Source organism: Coregonus lavaretus, assembly GCF_964263955.1.
Source record: "Coregonus lavaretus genome assembly, chromosome: 12".
In the NCBI taxonomy this organism is placed as follows: domain Eukaryota; kingdom Metazoa; phylum Chordata; class Actinopteri; order Salmoniformes; family Salmonidae; genus Coregonus; species Coregonus lavaretus.
The window spans coordinates 33,713,241-33,735,739 of NC_139999.1; positions in this window are offsets into that span (position 1 = coordinate 33,713,241).

The following is a 22,499-nucleotide window of genomic DNA, read 5'->3' on the forward strand; positions in this document are numbered from 1 at the left end:
TTTGTGTCTGGGGACAATATCCAGTTAACTTACAGTTGTGAGAGCATTTCCTCATCACTGCGATACTCAGAAACTCGAAACAAATTGGACATCGTAGTAGGGTATCAACATTCTGCATTCAGAAAGAATAGTGTCAGGTACTGTAGACCAGTAGTATACATGGTGTGCATCACATTTACAATGTTGTTCATGCTCAGTGGCGGCTCCTGAAAAAATTCTCAGGGGGGGCAATTTTTCTGATGATTTAGGTGACCTACACACATTTTAAAAAAGATATGTCCAGCAACAACATGAAGACAGGGGCAGCATATAAGTCAATACCAGAAGCATTTATTGACTGATCTCAAAAGTGTTGGCTTACAAAAGCAAAATAAGTTATCACAGTAAAAATAATCAAGGGTGTTCTTTCACATTCCTCAACACTGCATAAACAATATGCATTTCCATAAAACACCTCATCTAATTGTGCCACAAAGTTGACAAGTCCAAGAAAAATACCAGGGTTGGTGGAGCCCTCAGTTTCATCTTTGCCTCGCAAAGCTAACTCAAACACTCCGCAAAACTTCACACACTGGATTAGCCGGCTGAGGATGTGGCGGTTCTTGCTAACCTCATCGTTGTGGCGGCGGACAGCTAGCCTGTATCCCTCATCCAGTTGAGTGGCAATGTTCACTCTCCCCAAAGCAGACAATCTCAAACAGCTATCCATGTGGGTCTTTGACAGCTCATGTTTCTTAATCTTTTCTGAAAGATGGTGCATGTCCGTTACACCAGTCGCTGTCCAAGCGGTGCTGTCTGCCGTGCCGCCTTCAGGGTGAAAGAGTAAGCAGGGGTAGCAGAAGACTGCATTAGCTACATCGCAGCCTGCTAGCCAGGTTTTTCGTTCGTACCAATTTTTGGAAAATCCTCGGGTGTAGGACTTTCCCCCTTTAGAAGAAACCTGTTGAATTATTAAATTTGGTCTGGGAGGTCCTAATTGTTTCGTTGCCAATTTATCTTGATTTGTTCGCCGACAAAAAGGAACTTCTTTCAAAGAGACAATCGAGTTGCACTGAACGCTAGCCATCTTGACAGTAGTACGTGAATTGATTGACGCTGCTACCCGCTCTTTTCTTAGTTACGTTCATGGTTATGTTACGTATGACGAAAGCGCGTAAGTGCAAGCCCTCCCGGAACCCATAGAGATTGTATTGAAAGCTCTGATATTTGAAAAAAAAAGATTTTACATGAGAGTCTATGAGAGACTTCTGGGGCGATTTTCAACCTGACTGAAATCGCCCCAAAAGGGGCGGGGCCATTTGAAGCACGACTTTAGCCTGATTGGACATTTAGTGGCAGATCAGACGTCTAGATTAGAACACTGATAACTACTGTTGCCGTGATATAATTGATTAGAAAAAAAATCCCTTCCTTTTCCCGTTTGGCAGTGCGTCGCCAATATCGCCCTAATGAACACACCGCCCCTGTTCACGCTACTGGGTTAGCTAGCTGGCTGGCTATTATGCATCATGTTTAAAAAGGCTGGCAAATATTATGTGCTAACTAGCTTCCTATCATGGATTGTAGGCTATTTTGCGAAAATAGTTAAGAAGTAACGTTAGCTAGCTAACTAACGTAGAGGGGGATTTTTGAACTAACGTTACCACTTACTTTGAGGCAAGTCAGATTTGGTGGTAAAACCGCTCCATTAAAATTGGACATGATGATAGTTCTCTATAAGCAGTGTGGCTACTAGCTATGTTTCATTACATAATTCCGCGCAGATATATTTTCATACCAAATGCACCCTTCCGGGGAGATGACGTCAGTTCCTGTCTCGGGTTGACGGTGTTTGCTCTTGGTGACCAATGGGCACACGTAAATGTACCGGTTGGGTAGAGTAGCTCACAAACGTTTGACCCATTCTTTTTTACAACAGTTATTACACAAAGTAAATTTGGTATTGGTTTGACCGCTGCTGCCTGCCTGTACTTGACTTGACTTGACTTCATGCATGGTTACTTATCTGTAATGTGCTTGTCATCCAAATACTTTATGTACAGAGGGTTTATGTTCCTATGGTTTGCTTCAGAAATTCCACATTACAAGAATGGAAGATAAGCCTCCTCTGTCCCATAGAGATCCTATTAAATTACTAAAGGGGCTATATCATATAAACCCTAAAAGTTTCAGAATGAAAATGACAGCCATATTGGTCAGGGAGAAATCCAAACCAGTCTAATTGGAATGATAATCCTCTGTGAATCCCAAATTAATAATTCCCCCATGAAGTTTTACAAGATTTAAACCTCAGTAACAGTTAAACATTTAATTTGGGAGGTACAGTGCATTCGGAAAGACCACTTTACTTTTTCCACATTTGGTTATATTACAGCCTTATTCTAAAATGGATTCAATATATTTTTCTCTTCATCAATCTACACACAATACCCCATAATGACAAAGCGAAATAGGTTTTTAGAAATGTTGTACATTTATTAAAAATAAACAACAGAAATACCTTATTTACAGAAGTATTCAGACCCTTTGCTATGAGACTCGAAATTGAGCTCCATTGATCATCCTTGAGATGTTTCTAGAACATGATTGGAGTCCACCTGTGGTAAATTCAATTGATTGGACATGATTTGGAAAGGCACACAAATCAAATCAAATCAAATTATATTTGTCACATACACGTGTTTGGCAGATGTTATTGCAGGTGTAGCGAAATGCTTGTGTTTCTAGCTCTGACAGTGCAGTAATGTCTAACAAGTCATATCTAACAATTTCACAACATATACCCAATACACACAAATCTAACTAAGGAATGGATTTACGAATATATACATATATGGACGAGCAATGACAGAGTGGCATGGACTAAGATACAGTAGAATAGTATAGAATACAGTGTATACATATGATATGAGTAATGCAAGATATGTAAACATGATTCAAGTGACTAGTGTTCCAGTGATTTCTAGTCTATGTCTATAGGCAGCAGCCTCTAATGTGCTAGTGATGGCTATTTAACATTCTGATGGCCTTCAGATAGAAGCTGTTTTTCAGTCTCTTGGTCCCAGCTTTGATGCACCTGTACTGACCTCGCCTTCTGGATGATAGCGGGGTGAACATGCAGTGGCTCGGGTGGTTGATGTCCTTGATTATCTTTTTGGCCTTCCTGTGACATCGGGTGCTGCAGGTGTCCTAAATGGCGGATAGTTTGCACCCAGTAATGCGTTGGGCAGACCGCACCACCCTCTGGAGAGCCCTGCGGTTGTGGGCGGTGCAGTTGCTGTACCAGGCGGTGATACAGCCCGACAGGATGCTCTCAATTGTGCATCTGTAAAAGTTTGTCAGGGTTTTAGGTGCCAAGCCAAATTTCTTCAGCCTCCTGAGGTTGAAGTGGCTCTGTTGCGCCTTCTTCACCACACTGTCTGTGTGGGTGGACCATTTCAGTTTGTCAGTGATGTGTACACAGAGGAACTTGAAGCTTTCCACCTTCTCCACTGCGGTCCCGTCGATGTGGATAGGGGGGTGCACCCTCTGCTGTTTCCACGATCATCTCCTTTGTTTTGTTGACGTTGAGTGAGAGGTTATTTTCCATTCACCTCACTCCCAGAGCCCTCACTTCCTCCCTGTAAGCGGTCTCGTCATTGTTGGTAATCAAGCCTACTACTGTTGTGTCGTCTGCAAACTTGATGATTGAGTTGGAGGAGTGCTTGGCCACGCAGTCATGGGTGAACAGGGAGTACAGGAGTGGGCTGAGCACGCCCCCTTGTGGGGCCCCAGTGTTGAGGATCAACGAAGTGGAGGTGTTGTTTCCTACCTTCACCACCTGGGGGCGGCCCGTCAGGAAGTCCAGTACCCAGTTGCACAAGGCGGGGTTCAGACCCAGGGCCTCAAGCTTAATGATGAGCTTGGAGGGTACTATGGTGTTGAATGCTGAGCTATAGTCAATGAACAGCATTCTTACAATAGTATTCCTCTTGTCCAGATGGGATAGGTAGTGTGCAGTGTGATGGCGATTGCATCGTCTGTGGATCTATTGGGGCGGCAAGCAAATTGAAGTGGGTCTCGGGTGACAGGTAAGGTAGAGGTGATATGATCCTTGATTAGTCTCTCAAAGCACTTCATGATGACAGAGGTAAGTGCTACGGGGCGATAGTAATTTAGTTCAGTTACCTTTGCTTTCTTGGGTACAGGAACAATGGTGGCCATCTTGAAGCATGTGGGGACAGCAGACTGGGATAGGTAGAGATTGAATATGTCCGTAAACACACCAGCCAGCTGGTCTGCGCATGCTCTGAGGACGCGGCTAGGGATGCCGTCTAGGCCGGCAGCCTTGCGAGGGTTAATACGCTTAAATATCTTACTCACGTCGGCCACGGAAAAGGAGAGCCCACATGTAGTGGGCCGCGTTGGTGGTACTGTGTTATCCTCAAAGCGGACGAAGAAGGTGTTTAGCTTGTCCGGAAGCAAGACGTCGGTGTCAGCAACGTGGCTGGTTTTCCTTTTGTAATCCGTGATTGTCTGTAGACCCTGCCACATATGTCTCGTGTCTGAGCCGTTGATTTGCGACTCCACTTTGTCTCTATACTGACGTTTTGCCTGTTTGATTGCCTTGCGGAGTGAATAGCTACACTGTTTCTATTCTGCCACATACCCAGTCACCTTGCCATGGTTAAATGCGGTGGTTCGCGCTTTCAGTTTTGCGCGAATGCTGCCATCTATCCACAGTTTCTGGTTAGGGTAGGTTTTAATAGTCACAGTGGGAACAACATCTCCTATACACTTCCTGATAAACTCAGTCACCGTTTCAGTGTATTCGTCTAAATTATTTTCACAAGCTACCCAGAACATAAGGTCCCACAGTTGACAGTGCATGGCAGAGCAAAAACTAAGCCATGAGATCGAAGGAATTGTCCGTAGAGCTCCGAGACAGGATTGTGTCAAGGCACAGATCTGGGGAAGGGTACCAAAACATTTCTGCAGCATTGAAGGTCCCCAAGAACACAGCGACCTCCATCATTCTTAAATGGAAGAAAATTGGAACCACCAAGACTCTTCCTAGAGCTTGCCGCCCGGCCAAATTGAGCAATCGGGTGAGAAGGGCCTTTGTCAGGGAAGTGACCAAGAACCCGATGGTCACTCTGACAGAGCACCAGAGTTCCACTGTGGAGATGGGAGAACCTTCCAGAAGGACAACCATCTCTGCAGCACTTCACCAATCAGGCCTTTATGGTAGAGTGGCCAGACGGAAGCCACTCCTCAGTAAATGGCACATGACAGCCCGCTCAGAGTTTTCCAAAAGGCACAGAAATTACTCTCAGACCATGAGAAACAAGATTATTTGGTCTGATGAAACCAAGATTGAACTATTTGGCCTGAATGCCAAGTGTCACGAGGGAAAGATGAACGGAGCAAAGTACAGAGAGATCATTGATGAAAACCTGCTCCAGAGCGCTCAGGACCTCAGACTGGGGTGAAGGTTTACCCTCCAACAGGACAACGACCCTAAGCACACAGCCAAGACAACACAGGAGTGGCTTTGGAACAAGTCTCTGAATGTCCTTGAGTGGCCCAGCTTGTAGCATCATACTCAAGAAGACTCGAGGCTGTAATCACTGCCAAAGGGTCTAAATACTTATGTAAGTGTGATATTTCCGTTTTTTATTTTTAATACATTTGCAAACATTTCTAAAAACCTGTTTTTGCTTTGTCATTATGGGGTATGGTGTGTAGATTGATGAGGGAAAAACCTATTTAATACATTTTAGAATAAGACTGCAATGTTACAAAGTGTGGAAAAAGTCAAGGGGTCTGAAAACTTTCTGAATGCACTGTATTTAATCTGTTACATGTCTTGAAATCAGACATAAACAAATGCATGTGGCATATAATTAGGCACGTCTCTGAAATTGCACAAACCCCAAACATATTGTAGTGCATGTCTGGATATCACTTCGTTCTGAAGCCTGCAGCCTTGCTGGCTCGGTCGAAGTGGCTATCTGAGGGTCTAATTAGCCCCTACCCCCTCAATAATTTTCAGTCCTTCAGCTTTGGAGGGCCGAGGGGCAAGGGGAAGTGAAAGTGGGTGATTTGTGATTCAGCCCCTGATTTGACTTATGCAGGAATATAAAAGTAAAGTGATATATCAGAAATTGTGTAATATAATTATTGTCAACCTAAAATATTGTCATAATTATAAATACAGTTTATACAGGTTTTATACACATTTTCTGTATAAATAGCCTCTAAAATATATGTAAACAGACCATAAATGTCTCCGTTTTTGTTTTCTTAGAAAGCTTTGAGTGTTGTTATATGATACAATATCAGTACTTGTTGCATTTACAACTTGTCTAAGTCCTATCATCAACTGATTTCAGCCAGTGTATGGCTGTGGATTGACTGCATTGTTTGAATGCAATACTGGCATATTGGCATTTATACAACGGATTGGTCTAATCCTGAATGCTGATTGGTTAAATCCGCATTCCAGCCAGTGTATATTCCACAAGTTACCACCGGCTAAATCTATGACGTTAAAATGCCTATTTACTCTGTTCCATCTGACTGCACAATCCACTGTCTCGTCAGCACAGCCAGGCACTTTATAAACTTGATCTCCACTATAAAAAGCATCTAGACATTATCTCACATTTCTTTAAGACTAACATTTAGTTTTCAACAGCTGAGATTTGTATAAACCTTGCTGTCTGTCTCTCCAACATTTGCAACATTGTTTCAAAATTCAAATTCGATCTCCAGATCTCCCATAGTAATGAACGTGTCGGGAGACAGACAGGCAGGCCAGGCGGGCAGCTTTTCTCAGCCAGTTGAAATCATGAATCAGCATCATTTTTATGGATATATACAAAGAACTATGAATAGAAAACAGGTAAAACGAAACGAAGTGCAGCTAGTTTACTGTCTTTCCAGTTTCCGTTTGAAGTGATTGTGTTAGCTGTGTTGTTGGCTAGCTCCTCTGAACAAGTGTCCTGACGAGAGAGCACATTTTCTACGCCATGCGAAATAGCGCATCATTAGCTCATTGTTATGGATGTATCCAAATATATGTCACTAGCAAATAGCTCAAACAAATGCAAGTGCAGCTACTTTGCTGTTATTCTGTCTGCACTGTTTGACGTGACTGTAAGTTAGCTGTAGTTGTCTAGCTAGCAAGCAAGGGATAAGAACGTTGCCAGCCAGTGAACGACCAGCCGGTGGAATGTGCATGGTGGGAACTTGGTTCGGACTTTCCACCGTCATGACCCCTACGGAAACACCCACACACCTCCCGACACACTGATCAGACCATCCCTTGAGAGCCCTCTGTTGCCATGAAATGTTGGGGTCATGAGACGTCAACCAGGGAAGCCCCAACACCACGGGAAACGCAGGAGAGTCAATCAAATACAACCGAATTATCTCCTCATGGCCCTCCTGCGTTTTCATCCTGAGCGGCGCCGTGACCTCCCTAATCAACCCAGACCCCAAAGGGCGACTATCTAGGGCATGGATAGGGAAGGGCACATCCACTGGAACTATAGGAATCCCTAACATATGGGTGAAATGGCGGTCGATAAAATTCCCAGCTGTGCCTGAATCGACTAGCGCCTTATGCTGGGAATGAGGAGAAACCTTGGGAAACACAACTTTAATACACATATGCGCAACAGGGAGCTCTGGGTGAGTTGGGCGCCTACTCACCTGGAATGACTCATCAGTGCGCGGCCTACTGCCTCGATTCCGAGGAGACCCTACCCAGCACCGACCAGCAGTGTGTCCTCTGAGGCCACAGTTGGTGCAGGGGACGGCCTTTCTCCTGGTCTCTCTCCTAGTACCAGCACCTCAGAGCTCCATCGGGGTCGGCTCGGAAGTGCTGGGGGATGGAATGGACGGCCCCGAGTCCGGACGTCCGCGGGTAGCCAACAGGGTGTCCAGGCGAATCGACATGTCCACCAGTTGATCGAAGGTTAGGTTGGTGTCCCTGCAGGCCATTTCCCGACGCACGTCCTCCCTCAGGCTACATCTGTAGTGGTCGATGAGGGCCCTCTCATTCCATCCCGCGATGGCAGCCAGTGTCCGGAAGTCCAGTGCGAACTCCTGCGCGCTCCTCCTCCCCTGTCGAAGGTGGAATAGACGTTCACCCGCCGCCTTACCCTCTGGTGGATGATCGAATACTGCCCTGAAGCGGCGGGTGAACTCCGCATAGTTGACTGTGTCGGCGTCTATTCCCCCCACTCGGCGTTGGCCCACTCCAGCGCCTTGCCGGACAGACAGGAGATAAGGGCGGACACGCTCTCGTATCCCGAGGGCGCCGGGTGGATGGTTGCCAGGTAGAGTTCCACCTGGAGCAGGAAACCCTGAAACCCGGCAGCTGTGCCATCATAAGCCCTCGGGAGCGAGAGCCGAATCCCACTGGACCCCGGAGATGAAGCGATGGGCATAGATGATGGTGGTGGTATCGTCGGAGGAGGTGTAGACCAACTCCTTCTTTCCCATCGCTCCACGGTTTTCACCACCTGTTCCATGGCGGTGCCGAGAGCCTGGATCATAGCCGCTTGTTGTTCTACGCGCTCTTCTATTGATCCATTTGGCACCGCCGCTCCTGCTGACTCCATGTCTAATAGGTGCGTTATTCTGTCAAGGCGACATGTATGCGGTAGGTGAAGTCAAGAGCAGGACACCGAGCTACTGGTAGAACTTTACTAGATTCAGTGCAACAAAACCAAGTACACTGGCAACCTCGAACAGCGAGGGAAATAACAAGACCCGCACACATGGGCAACTGCCGCAAAGACCAAAAACAATAACGCACAATACACAATGAGAAACAGAGGGTATTAAAGGGAACACAATCAAACATAATGGGAAACAGGTGTAAACAATAAAGACTAAACAAGACAAGCACTGAAACATCGATCGGCAGCAGCTAGTACTCCGGGGACGACGAACGCCGAAGCCTGCCCGAGCAAGGAGGAGGAGCAGCCTCGGCTGAATCTGTGACACTTGGGTAGCAACCCTAGATTTGTGTCGGGACTATATCTTGTGGAAGGATGAAATAGTATGAATAAATTCCTCAAAATAACTTTGTTAATGAAAATATGTTGGTAACCCGTTTTATCACTTAATTAACTTGAAAAATTAATGGAATCATTCCTCTAAAACTGTCTGGCTAGCTAGCTAACAAACATACAGTGCAGATCAATTCTTCAAATGCATTTTCTTACATAATATCTTATCACAGCACTGGAAAACCCTGGTTGACCAACTCCCTGACCTAAATGACTGACCTTTATCCCATCCATTCTATTGTTCTAATTCCTAATTCTATTCTCTGTCCTCTCTAATGTTCCTGACATGTTCCCCATGGTTTATTGTGTGTTAATCTACTGGCTTTAATCTTTGCACATGAAAAGCTTTGTGCTGGAGAGAATGGTCTGATTATTAGGAGCTAGCATGTGGCAGGATCCCATTTGTAATTAAAGGACAAGGTATGATGATAATAACACATTTGCATGTACAGTTGAAGTCGGAAGTTTACATACACCTTAGCCAAATACATTTAAACTCAGTTTTTCACATTTCCTGACATTTAATCCTAGTAAAAATTCCCTATCTTAGGTCAGTTAGGATCACCACTATATTTTAAGAACGTGAAATGTCAGAATAATAGTAGAGAGAATGACCAGTGGGTCAGAAGTTTACTTACACTCAATTAGTATTTGGTAGCATTGCCTTTAAATTGTTTAACTTGGGTCAAACATTTTGGGGAGCCTTCCACAAGCTTCCCACAATAAGTTGGGTGAATGTTGGCCCATTCCTCCTGACAGAGCTGGTTTAACTGAGTCAAGTTTGTAGGCCTCATTGCTCGCACACGCTTTTTTAGTTCTGCCCACACATTTTCTATAGGATTGAGGTCAGGACTTTGTGATGTCCACTCCAATACCTTGACTTTCTTGTCCTTAAGCCATTTTGCCACAACTTTGGAAGTATGCTTGGGGTCGTTGTCCATTTCGAAGACCCATTTGCGACCAAGCTTTAACTTCCTGACTGATGTCTTGAGATGTTGCTTCAATATATCCACATAATTTTCCTTCCTCTTGATGCCATCTATTTTGTGAAGTGCACCAGTCCCTCCTGCAGCAAAGCACCCCCACAGCATGATGCTGCCATCCCCGTGCTTCACAGTTGGGATGGTGTCCTTCGGCTTGCAATCACACCCCTTTTTCTTCCAAACATAACGATGGTCATTATGGCCAAACAGTTATATTTTTGTTTAATCAGACCAGAGGACATTTCTCCAAAAAGTACGATCTTTGTCCCCATGTGCAGTTGCAAACTGTAGTCTGGCTTTTTTATGGCGGTTTTGGAGCAGTGGCTTCTTCCTTGCTGAGCGGCCTTTCAAGTTATGTCAATATAGGACTCGTTTTACTGTGGATATACAGTGGGGAGAACAAGTATTTGATACACTGCCGATTTTGCAGGTTTTCCTACTTACAAAGCATGTAGAGGTCTGTAATTTTTATCATAGGTACACTTCAACTGTGAGAGACGGAATCTAAAACAAAAATCCAGAAAATCACATCGTATGATTTTTAAGTAATTAATTTGCATTTTATTGCATGACATAAGTATTTGATACATCAGAAAAGCAGAACTTAATATTTGGTACAGACACCTTTGTTTGCAATTACAGAGATCATACGTTTCCTGTAGGTCTTGACCAGGTTTGCACACACTGCAGCAGGGATTTTGGCCCAATCCTCCATACAGACCTTCTCCAGATCCTTCAGGTTTCTGGGCTGTCGCTGGGCAATACAGACTTTCAGCTCCCTCCAAAGATTTTCTATTGGGTTCAGGTCTGGAGACTGGCTAGGCCACTCCAGGACCTTGAGATGCTTCTTACGGAGCTTCTCCTTATTTGCCCTGGCTGTGTGCTTCGGGTCGTTGTCATGCTGGAAGACCCAGCCATGACCCATCTTCAATACTCTTACTGAGGGAAGGAGGTTGTTGGCCAAGATCTCGCGATACATGGCCCCATCCATCCTCCCCTCAATACGGTGCAGTCGTCCTGTCCCCTTTGCAGAAAAGCATCCCCAAAGAATGATGTTTCCACCTCCATGCTTCACGGTTGGGATGGTGTTCTTGGGGTTGTACTCATCCTTCTTCTTCCTCCAAACACGGCGAGTGGAGTTTTGACCAAAAAGCTCTATTTTTGTCTCATCAGACCACATGACCTTCTCACATTCCTCCTCTGGATCATCCAGATGGTCATTGGCAAACTTCAGACGGGCCTGGATATGCGCTGGCTTGATTAGGGGGACCTTGCGTGCGCTGCAGGATTTTAATCCATGACGGCGTAGTGTGTTACTAATGGTTTTCTTTGAGACTGTGGTCCCAGCTCTCTTCAGGTCATTGACCAGGTCCTGCCGTGTAGTTCTGGGCTGATCCCTCACCTTCCTCATGATCATTGATGCCCCACGAGGTGAGATCTTGCATGGAGCCCCAGACCGAGGGTGATTGACCGTCATCTTGAACTTCTTCCATTTTCTAATAATTGCGCCAACAGTTGTTGCCTTCTCACCAAGCTGCTTGCCTATTGTCCTGTAGCCCATCCCAGCCTTGTGCAGGTCTACAATTTTATCCCTGATGTCCTTACGCAGCTCTCTGGTCTTGGCCATTGTGGAGAGGTTGGAGTCTGTTTGATTGAGTGTGTGGACAGGTGTCTTTTATACAGGTAACGAGTTCAAACAGGTGCAGTTAACACAGGTAATGAGTGGAGAACAGGAGGGCTTCTTAAAGAAAAACTAACAGGTCTGTGAGAGCCGGAATTCTTACTGGTTGGTAGGTGATCAAATACTTATGTCATGCAATAAAATGCAAATTAATTACTTAAAAATCATACAATGTGATTTTCTGGATTTTTGTTTTAGATTCCGTCTCTCATAGTTGAAGTGTACCTATGATAAAAATGACAGACCTCTACATGCTTTGTAAGTAGGAAAACCTGCAAAATCGGCAGTGTATCAAATACTTGTTCTCCCCACTGTAGATACTTTTGTACCTGTTTCCTCCAGAATCTTCACAAGGTCATTTGCTGTTGTTCTGGGATTGATTTGCACTTTTCTCACCAAAGTACGTTCATCTCTAGGAGACAGAACGCGTCTCATTCCTGAGCGGTATGACGACTACGTGGTCCCATGGTGTTTATACTTGCGTACTATTGTTTGTACAGATGAACGTGGTACCTTCAGCCGTTTGGAAATTGCTCCCAAGGATGAACCAGACTTGTGGAGGTCTACAATTCTTTTTCTGATATATTGGCTGATTACTTTTGATTTTCCCATGATGTCAAGCAAAGAGGCATTGAGTTTGAAGGTAGGCCTTGAAATACATCCACAGGTGCACCTCCAATTGACTCAAATGATATCAATTAGCCTATCAGAAGCTTCTCATGACATCATTTTCTGGAATTTTCCAAGCTGTTTAAAGGCACAGTCAACTTAGTGTATGTAAATGTCTGACCCACTGGAATTGTGATACAGTGAATTATAAGTGAAATAATTTGTCTGTAAACAATTGTTGGAATAAATACTTGTGTCATGCACAAAGTAGATGTCCTAACCGACTTGCTAAAACTATAGTTTGTTAACAAGAAATTTGTGGAGTGGTTGAAAAACGAGTTTTAATGATTCCAACCTAAGTGTATGTAAACTTCCGACTTCAACTGTATGGTCTTCAGACACTAGCTGTGTGTTTACCCAGAACAAACACAAGATGTCACGTAGAGAAACGAGAGCCAATGTCAACCATACTCAATCCAAAAACTGTGTGCGTAATTAGATTCACAGTTTAATACATTTAATGAGAATAGTGGAGTAGATAACCTGCCTCAGTCCTAGTTCGTCATTAATTCATTCAGTCATTCATCAGCAGGTCGTCCATTCATTCTTTAGATTCCAAAGCAGCTGTACTATAATAATAACTGCCAATAGCTTTGGATTCATTTTGTGTGACATTGTGCATCGTACGGCTTGGTAAATCCCTGTGAAAATCAAATTTAGACTGTTTGCTGGTGAGAAGCGTAACATTTAGGTAACTTCATCTTTGAGAAGGGCGGTACCTCCATGCTCTCTCTGCCTGTGATTACCAGTTCATTGAGTTTACATTTACATTTTAGTCAGAGTTCAATCAATTTCTTATGCCCAAAGCATAAGCGCATTAATTCTGTAAAATCCCTCACAGTATCTCCACTATACAGCATGTGGAAGCTGCCAAGGCATTTAAGAATGGCCATAAACCATGATGAAGATCACAATTAAACATTCCCTTTGTGTACTTGTTTATTTGCTCATCCTCATTAGCTTTGGGGTTTAACTTTTTCACTGAACGTTTGCATGGCAGCAAATTAAATTGGGTTAATCTAGTTTTACAACAAATTAATTTAGATTATTCATTTAATTAAATGTTATCACCAAAAATATTTTAAAAAGATGTCACTTCACTTATATCAAGAGATGTTTGCTACTAAGAGGAACTAAGATAAGCATACAGTAAACACAAATAAACAAAATAATCAGGAAACAGATTGGAATTCAGTAAAATTGTCCAATATAAAGTACAGTTGAAGTCGGAAGTTTAGACACCTTAGCCAAATACATTTAAACTCAGTTTTTCACAATTCCTGACATTTAATCCTAGTAAAAATTCCCTGTCGTAGGTCAGTTAGGATCACCACTTTATTTTAAGAATGTGAAATGTCAGAATAATAGTAGAGAGAATGATTTATTTCAGCTTCTATTTCTTTCATCACATTCCCAGTGGGTCAGAAGTTTACATACACTCAATTAGTATTTGGTAGCATTGCCTTTAAATTGTTTAACTTGGGTCAAACGTTTCGGGTAGCCTTCCACAAGCTTCCCACAATAAGTTGGGTGAATTTTGGCCCATTCCTCCTGACAGAGCTGGTGTAACTGAATCAGGTTTGTAGGCCTCCTTGCTCGCACATGCTTTTTCAGTTCTGCCCACAAATTTGTGATGGCCACTCCAATACCTTGACTTTGTTGTCCTTAAGCCATTTTTCCACAACTTTGTAAGTATGCTTGGGGTCATTGTCCATTTGGATGACCCATTTGCGACCAAGCTTTAACTTCCTGACTGATGTTTTGAGATGTTGCTTCAATATATCCACATAATTTTCCTTCCTCATGATGCCATCTATTTTGTGAAGTGCACCAGTCCCTCCTGCAGCAAAGCACCCCCACAGCATGATGCTGCCACCCCCGTGCTTCACGGTTGGGATGGTGTTCTTCGGCTTGCAAGGTATCCCATTTTTCCTCCAAACAAAACGATGGTCATTATGGCCAAACAGTTCTATTTTTGTTTCATCAGACCAGAGGACATTTCTCCAAAAAGTACGATCTTTGTCCCCATGTGCAGTTGCAAACCGTAGTCTGTCTTTTTTATGGCGGTTTTGGAGCAGTGGCTTCTTCCTTGCTGAGCAGCCTTTCAGGTTATGTCGATATAGGACTTGTTTTACTGTGGATATAGATACTTTTGTACCTGTTTCCTCCAGCATCTTCACAAGGTCCTTTGCTGTTGTTCTGGGATTGATTTGCACTTTTCGCACCAAAGTACGTTAATCTCTAGGAGACAGAACGCGTCTCCTTCCTGAGCGGTATGACGGCTGCGTGGTCCCATGGAGTTTATACTTGCGTACTATTGTTTGTACAGATGAACGTGGTACATTTAGGCGTTTGGAAATTGCTCCCAAGGATGAACCAATTTTCTTTCTGAGGTCTTGGCTGATTTCTTTTGTTTTTCCCATGATTTCAAGCAAAGAGGCACTGAGTTTAAAGGTAGGCCTTGAAATACATCCACAGATACACCTCCAATTGACTCAAATGATGTCAATTAGCCTATCAGAAGCTTCTAAAGCCATGACATCATTTTCTGGAATTTTCCAAGCTGTTTAAAGGCACAGTCAACTTAGTGTATGTAAACTTCTGACCCACTGGAATTGTGATATAGTGAATTATAAGTGAAATAATCTGTCTGTAAAAAACTTGCCTAAGTCCTAACCGACTTGCGAAAACTGTAGTTTGTTAACAAGAAATTTGTGGAGTGGATGAAAAACTAGTTTTAATGACTCCAACCTAAGTGTATGTAAACTGTAGGGTAGCTTGGGCAGCTTAGTGGTTAAGAGCATTGTGCCAGTAACCTGAAAGGTTGCTGGTTCTAATCCCCGAGCTGACTAGGTGAAAAATCTGTTGATGTGTCCTTGAGCAAGGCACTTAACCCTAATTGCTCCTGTAAGTCGTTCTGGATAAGAGCGTCTGCTAAGTGATTAAAATGTAAAAATTTTAACTTCCGACTTCAACTGTATGTCTCTGAGGTAGGTACAATGATTTTGTAACCAAAACCCAAGAGGGTAGACCCAATTTGTAAGTCGCTCTGGATAAGAGCGTCTGCTAAATGACTTAAATGTAAATGTAGACCTCAAATACATATGTTACTGATTAACCAGGTCAGACCCAAACAATTAAACTCCCTTAATCCTAACCATGACTCCGATCAAGAAATATGAGGATGGAAAATGGGTATTCCATACTAACACACTTACTCATGGCCCCACCGTGACAGCACTGCTACTATCCAACAGGCCTATTTAAATTGATAAGGAGACAAGTGATCTTGGATGAAGTACAAATGAACATGGTCAAAGTAGCTTTACCAGCAACCCTGCCATTGAAACTAGATTCGGAACGGTGGCCGTGGTGAGTGTACAGTATCACTTGAAGACTTGTAATGGATGAGAATGTTTTACAGTACCCTTTCCCACTGCCAGAGGGCTGTCTGAGTGAAATGCCTTCATCATGAAATAATAACCACATTTCCTCATTCCCCAGATGGCTCCAACTAAATCCTTGAGCTCTCTAAGATACAGGCAATTTGGAGGGGCCATGCAGATCTAGACTGTGAGCACACATTTTCCCCAATAAACCTTCACTTCACTTCAGTACAATGTCCCACCAAGCAACCCTACTGTTCCGTGTGGAAAGGAATAACAGTTTATGTTGATATTACACTCCTCTCATATTTCAGTAGAACAGTCCTTGAATGACAGTCAAACTAGATGTAGTAGAGGTACTAGAGGTACTCTGATAGTGCTGATGATAGCTATCACACTTGTTGTCAGCTTCACATCCCAGCAACACATTCTGATGAGACAGCTGATGAAAGTCAACCTTAACTCCAAAACAGGTCATACTGTGCCGGCCAAATGTGTTTTCACAGCTTAAAAGTATTCTGCCATCCTCACCAAACTCATTTTCCTTGCAACCTGTGTGCAGAAAAGTACAGACAGTGCTATATTTGGCCTGTCACGCGATATCTAGTTCATGACTCTAACTCTTTACAGCAGATCAACAATCAACAATGAAGAGGTTATGTCAACAGTTCTGGTCCTATTATAAGCTTTGTATTTGACTGATAAGGAGGCTGTGAGTAATGTATTGTTAAAGCAAATGGCAATTGAACTGGACGTATTTAACATAGATAAATAGCTTACCTGCTGTCAATACAACACGAGGGCAGTTACTGAGTGTTTGTGTTATATCCTATTATATGAATATAATGGAGAAAGGAAAAGCAGCTTCCATGTTCCAGATGTCTTGCCAGGTGACATTTCTTTACAAACACTATCAACAGTCATGTTCAAAGGAGATGGTTGCCAGAAATGATATTGGACACGTACTAATGGATAAGGATTATTTGCTAGAGCGTAGTGTATATTATTGAAAACGTATGGAGACAAATTAACGCTAAAAGTACACACTTCCGTACAGTCTAACTGGAACATTAATAATCTCCTTAAACTGCTACAAGGCCCTTGTCACGTAAACTGATGTGGATGCAAATGGTGGAGTCAAGCGCAGGACAAGGAGGCTAAGTCCAAAATTACTTTACTTATAATGCTCCAAGACAAAACAAACGGCCTCAAAACAACGGAGGCGAACGATTACGCACACACGCGTAAAACACTAAACATCAAACGATACACCAAACGGACAGGCGTACAATTACACACAACTGCAAACAAACCAAAAGGGAAACTTATAGGTGACATAATCAATACTCAATATGAAACAGGTGCACACACAAGACCAGACCAAACAAACATTGAGAACATCCAGCGGTAGTAGCTAGTACTCCGGGGACGACGAACGCCGAAGCCTGCCCGAGCAAGGAGGAGGAGCAGTCTCGGCAGAATCCGTGACAGTACCCCCCCCCCTTGACGCGCGGCTCCAGCCGTGCGCCGACCCCGGCCTCGGGGACGACCAGGAGGACGCGGAGCAGGGCGCGTGTGATGACTACGGTGGAACTCAGTCAGGAGGGATGGATCTAAAGTGTCCCTCCTAGGCACCCAGCACCGTTCCTCCAGGCCGTACCCCTCCCACTCCACGAGATATTGTAGACCCCCCATCCGATGTCTCGAATCCACGATGGACCGGACTGAGTACGCCGGAGCCCCCTCGATGTCCAGGGGGGACGGAGGAGTCTCTCTTATCTCACTGTCCTGGAGTGGACCAGCTACCACCGGCCTGAGGAGAGACACATGGAACGAGGGGTTAATGTGGTAATCAATAGGCAGTTGTAACTTGTAACAAACCTCGTTCAATCTCTTCAGGTCTTTAAATGGCCCCACAAACCGCCGACCCAGCTTCCGGCAGGGCAGGCAAAGGGGCAGGTTTTGAGTCGAGAGCCAGACTCAATCTCCAGGTGTGTACAACGGACCCTCACTGCAGTGGAGATCAGCGCTCACCTTCTGTCTACAGATGGCCCGCTGCAGATGGACGTGTGCAGCGTTCCATGTCTCCTCCGAGCGCCGAAACCACTCATCCACCGCAGGAGCCTCGATCTGGCTCTGATGCCATGGTGCCAGAACCGGCTGATACCCTAACACACACTGGAAAGGGGTTAGGTTAGTAGAGGAGTGGCGAAGAGAGTTCTGGGCCATCTCTGCCCAGGGGATATACCCCGACCACTCCTCCTGCCGGCCCTGGCAATAGGATCTCAGAAACCTACCCACATCCTGGTTCACTCTTTCCACCTGCCCATTACTCTCCGGGTGGTAACCCGAGGTAAGGCTCACTGAGACCCCCAAGCGTTCCATGAACGCCCTCCAGACTCTAGAGGTGAACTGGGGACCCCGATCAGACACTATATCCTCGGGCACCCCGTAGTGCCGGAAGACGTGGGTAAACAAAGCCTCAGCGGTCTGTAGGGCAGTAGGGAGACCCGGCATTGGGATGAGACGACAGGCCTTAGAGAACCGATCCACAACGACCAGAATAGTGGTATTCCCCTGAGAGGGGGGAAGGACCACGGCCATTGTGGAACGGGCAGGGGTTGTAACTTCCCCCTGGGCAGGTGTCTAGGCGCCTTACACTGAGCGCACACCGAGCAGGAGGAGACATAAACCCTCACATCCTTAGCTAAAGTTGGCCACCAGTACTTAGCGCTAAGGCAGTGCACTGTCCGGCCAATACCTGGATGTCCAGAGGAGGGTGACGTATGAGCCCAATAAATGAGACGATCACGGACCTCGAGCGCCACGTACGTCCGACCCACTGGACACTCTGGGGGAGTAGGGTCGGTACGTAACGCCCGCTCGATTTCCGTATCGACTTCCCACACCACCGGTGCCACCAGACAAGACTCCGGCAGTATGGGAGTGGGCTCAATGGACCTCTCCTCTGTGTCATACCGCCGGGACAGGGCGTCTGCCTTACCGTTCTGGGACCCTGGGATGTACGTTATCTTAAACACGAACCGGGTCAGAAACATGTTCCACCTAGCCTGACGAGGGTTCAATCTCCTAGCTGCCCGGATGTACTCCAGGTTACGGTGGTCAGTCAGAATGAGAAAAGGGTGTTGAGCGCCCTCAAGCCAATGCCTCCACGCAGGCTACACCGATAGTGGTCGATGAGGGCCCTCTCATTCCACCCCGCATCCGCCGCTAGAGTCCGGAAATCCAGGGCGAACTCCTGTGCGCTCCTCTTCCCCTGTCGGAGGTGGAACAGACGCTCCCCCGCCGCTTTACCCTCAGGTGGATGATCGAAAACCGCCCTGAAGCGGCGGGAGAACTCCGCGTAGGTGATGGTGGCGGCGTCTATTCCCCTCCATTCGGCGTTGGCCCACTCCAACGCCTTGCCGGAGAGACAGGAGATGAGGGCGGAAACGCTCTCGTATCCCGAGGGCGCCGGGTGTATGGTAGCCAGGTAGAGTTCCACCTGCAGGAGGAACCCCTGACACCCGGCTGCGGTGCCATCATACGCCCTCGGGAGCGAGAGCCGAATCCCACTGGATTCCGGTGCTGGTATGGGAGGACTGGCCGATGGTGGTGGTAAGGTAGGAGGAGGTGTGGGCACGCCTCCTCTCTCCCATCGGCACAGGGTGTTCATCACCTCTTGCATGGCGGACCCGAGTTGCTGGATCCTGGCGTCCTGGCAGCTGACCCGATCCTCCAGCGACTCGGGCGCCGCCGCTGCTCCTGCTGACTCCATAGAGTGGTGTGTAATTCTGTCACGTAAACTGATGTGGATGCAGTGGTGGAGTCAAGCGCAGGACAAGGAGGCTAAGTCCAAAATGACTTTACTTATAATGCTCCAAGACAAAACAAACGGCCTCAAAACAACGGAGGCGAACGATTACGCACACACGCGTAAAACACTAAACATCAAACGATACACCAAACGGACAGGCGTACAATTACACACAACTGCAAACAAACCAAAAGGGAAACTTATAGGTGACATAATCAATACTCAATACGAAACAGGTGCACACACAAGACCAGACCAAACAAACATCGAGAACATCCAGCGGTAGTAGCTAGTACTCCGGGGACGACGAACGCCGAAGCCTGCCCGAGCAAGGAGGAGGAGCAGTCTCTGCAGAATCCGTGACAGCCCTCCATAGTAAACAACTGAAAAACATCTCTGGCTGTCATCCTTTTTTCCTCAGCTATTTGTACAGCAGGAACATTTGAATTCTATTTTCCATCAATAGTTTTCTATTACAGTGCAGTAGCATAGTGATGGAGCGTTGAATTTCAAGATGAACAGAAATGTGTCAGATTGAAACATTTTCCGAGGACACTTGATGCTGTACTAGGCCACAGTCACAGATCCATTTTACCACAACCAGCCAGCACTGACTCGCTGGTTCATGGAAAAAGAACAAAACAGTCCCAAAATTATATTATATGAGAACAGTCCCCAAATGATTGTCAAATGAATAACAACAAATGTAGATATATGTCTGTTTATGTTTGACCGTGACTAATTGCTGTGTTATTTCCAGTTTATTTATAATTCGGAATATACAGAGGCAGTAAAGTACAGTGATTAGATTTAGCCAGGCCGTTTGGCTGATGCAGCCCTCCCAGCCTTTGGCTAGACTCAATAAACAGAGATGGAGCTAAAAGCTGACCAGCCTCTTAATGCCATTTCTCCAGATTGTCTCCAAATCTGCAGTATTGCTGTCAATTTGGCAGCACAGCTCTGTCTGTCGATCACACCGACAGCGTCATTGCGTTTTGGTACACCAGAAGTACATTCATTTCCAATGGAACGCTGCGTTTGCCTTGCAGCATTGTTGCAGAGGCAGTTACAGTGCGTTCTGAACGGTGCATATGTTGGATTTATTGAACGTATGCATCAAATTGTATGCGTCTCTCTCTCTCTCTCTCTCTCTCTCTCTCTCTCTCTCTCTCTCTCTCTCTCTCTCTCTCTCTCTCTCTCTCTCTCTCTCTTTCTTTCTCTGTCATTAGAACAGCAGGTTGGTGTCCTGGGCCGAGTACAAGGACATATGGAGACAAGGACACCTTCCTAACACACACCAGAGCAGAGGGGGGTCAAACATGCTATGCCTACGTGATGATTCATCCTCAGAGGGATATATAGATGTTCCTGCACTCAGCACATAGACTGGATCAAACATGTTGCTCCCAAAGGATACAAGGAGGCCAGGGATAATATCTTAATGGGCAAGGGGCCTTGACCATATAAATTCATTTTCAATGCAGATGATTAAAATTACATACCTCTTGCTTTTATCACCAGCGCTCTGTCTCAGGAAGGTGTAAAAGCATTGGGTTTCAAGGGAATCGTAAATGTCAAAGGCAATCAACCCTCCCCGGCTCAATTTAACTGGTTAGGTTTGTCTGATTAAATACCTGGAGCCAGAGACAACATATCATCTGGCTAAATTTACTTTGGCACATTGTCCTGATTGAAGGTTCTACATTAGAGGACCTGTTATTATTTTATTCATTTGCTTTGTTTGTTTTTAAAATACACATTTCTTTGGGGGGGGGAATTGTGTTCTGTTTCCACGAATGCAGTGCATGTCCCATGAGAATTCAGATAATGAAACTGAAAAGGCTTTTTGGAATGTCTGTCGATGATCTGCCTCTGTGGTGCCCATCGATTCAAAACAAAGGCTGGCATACAGTGGGGTCCGAATATATTGACACCCTTGATAAAAATTAGCAATAATGACTGTATAAAATAAATAATTCAAATACTGAGCTATATTGTATGCTCAAATTATATTATTTTATGCTAATACAATTGTTTAACAAGTAATATATTTTTTCTCAAAAAGATAGGGGTCAAAATTATTGACACCCCTTAAAGATGTTTCTAAACACTTCTATATTAATGTGGATGCTACCATGATTACGGATAATACTGAATGAATTGTGAATAATGTTGAGTGAGGGTCAAAGATCAAATCAAATCAAATCAAATTGTATTTGTCACATGCACCGAATACAACAGATGTAGACCTTACAGTGAAATGCTTACTTACAAGCCCTTAACCAACAATGGAGTTTTAAGAAAAAATACAACCCCCCCCCCCAAAACAATGTTTTTAAATAAGAAGAAGAAGAAGAAATAAAAGTAACAAATAATTAAAGAGCAGCAGTAAAATAACAATAGCGAGGCAATAAACAAGGGGTACCGCTACCGAGTCAATGTGCGGGGGCACCGGTTAGTCGAGGTAATTGAGGTAATATGTACATGTAGGTAGAGTTATTAAAGTGACTATGCATAGATAATAAACAGAGAGTAGTAGCAGCGTAAAAGGGGGTGGGGGTGGGGGAGGGCAATGCAAATAGTCTGGGTAGCCACTTGATTAGATGTTCAGGAGTCTTATGGCTTGGCGGTAGAAACTGTTTAGAAGCCTCTTGGACCTAGACTAGGCGCTCGGGTACCACTTGCCGTGCGGTAGCAGAGAGAACAGTCTATGACTAGGGTGGCTGGAGTCTTTGACAATTTTTAGGGCCTTCCTCTGACACCGCCTGGTATAGAGGTCCTGGATGGCAGGAAGCTTGGCCCCAGTGATGTACTGGGCCGTACACACTACCCTCTATAGTGCCTTGCGGTCGTAGGCCGAGCAGTTGCCATACCAGGCAGTGATGCAACCAGTCAGGA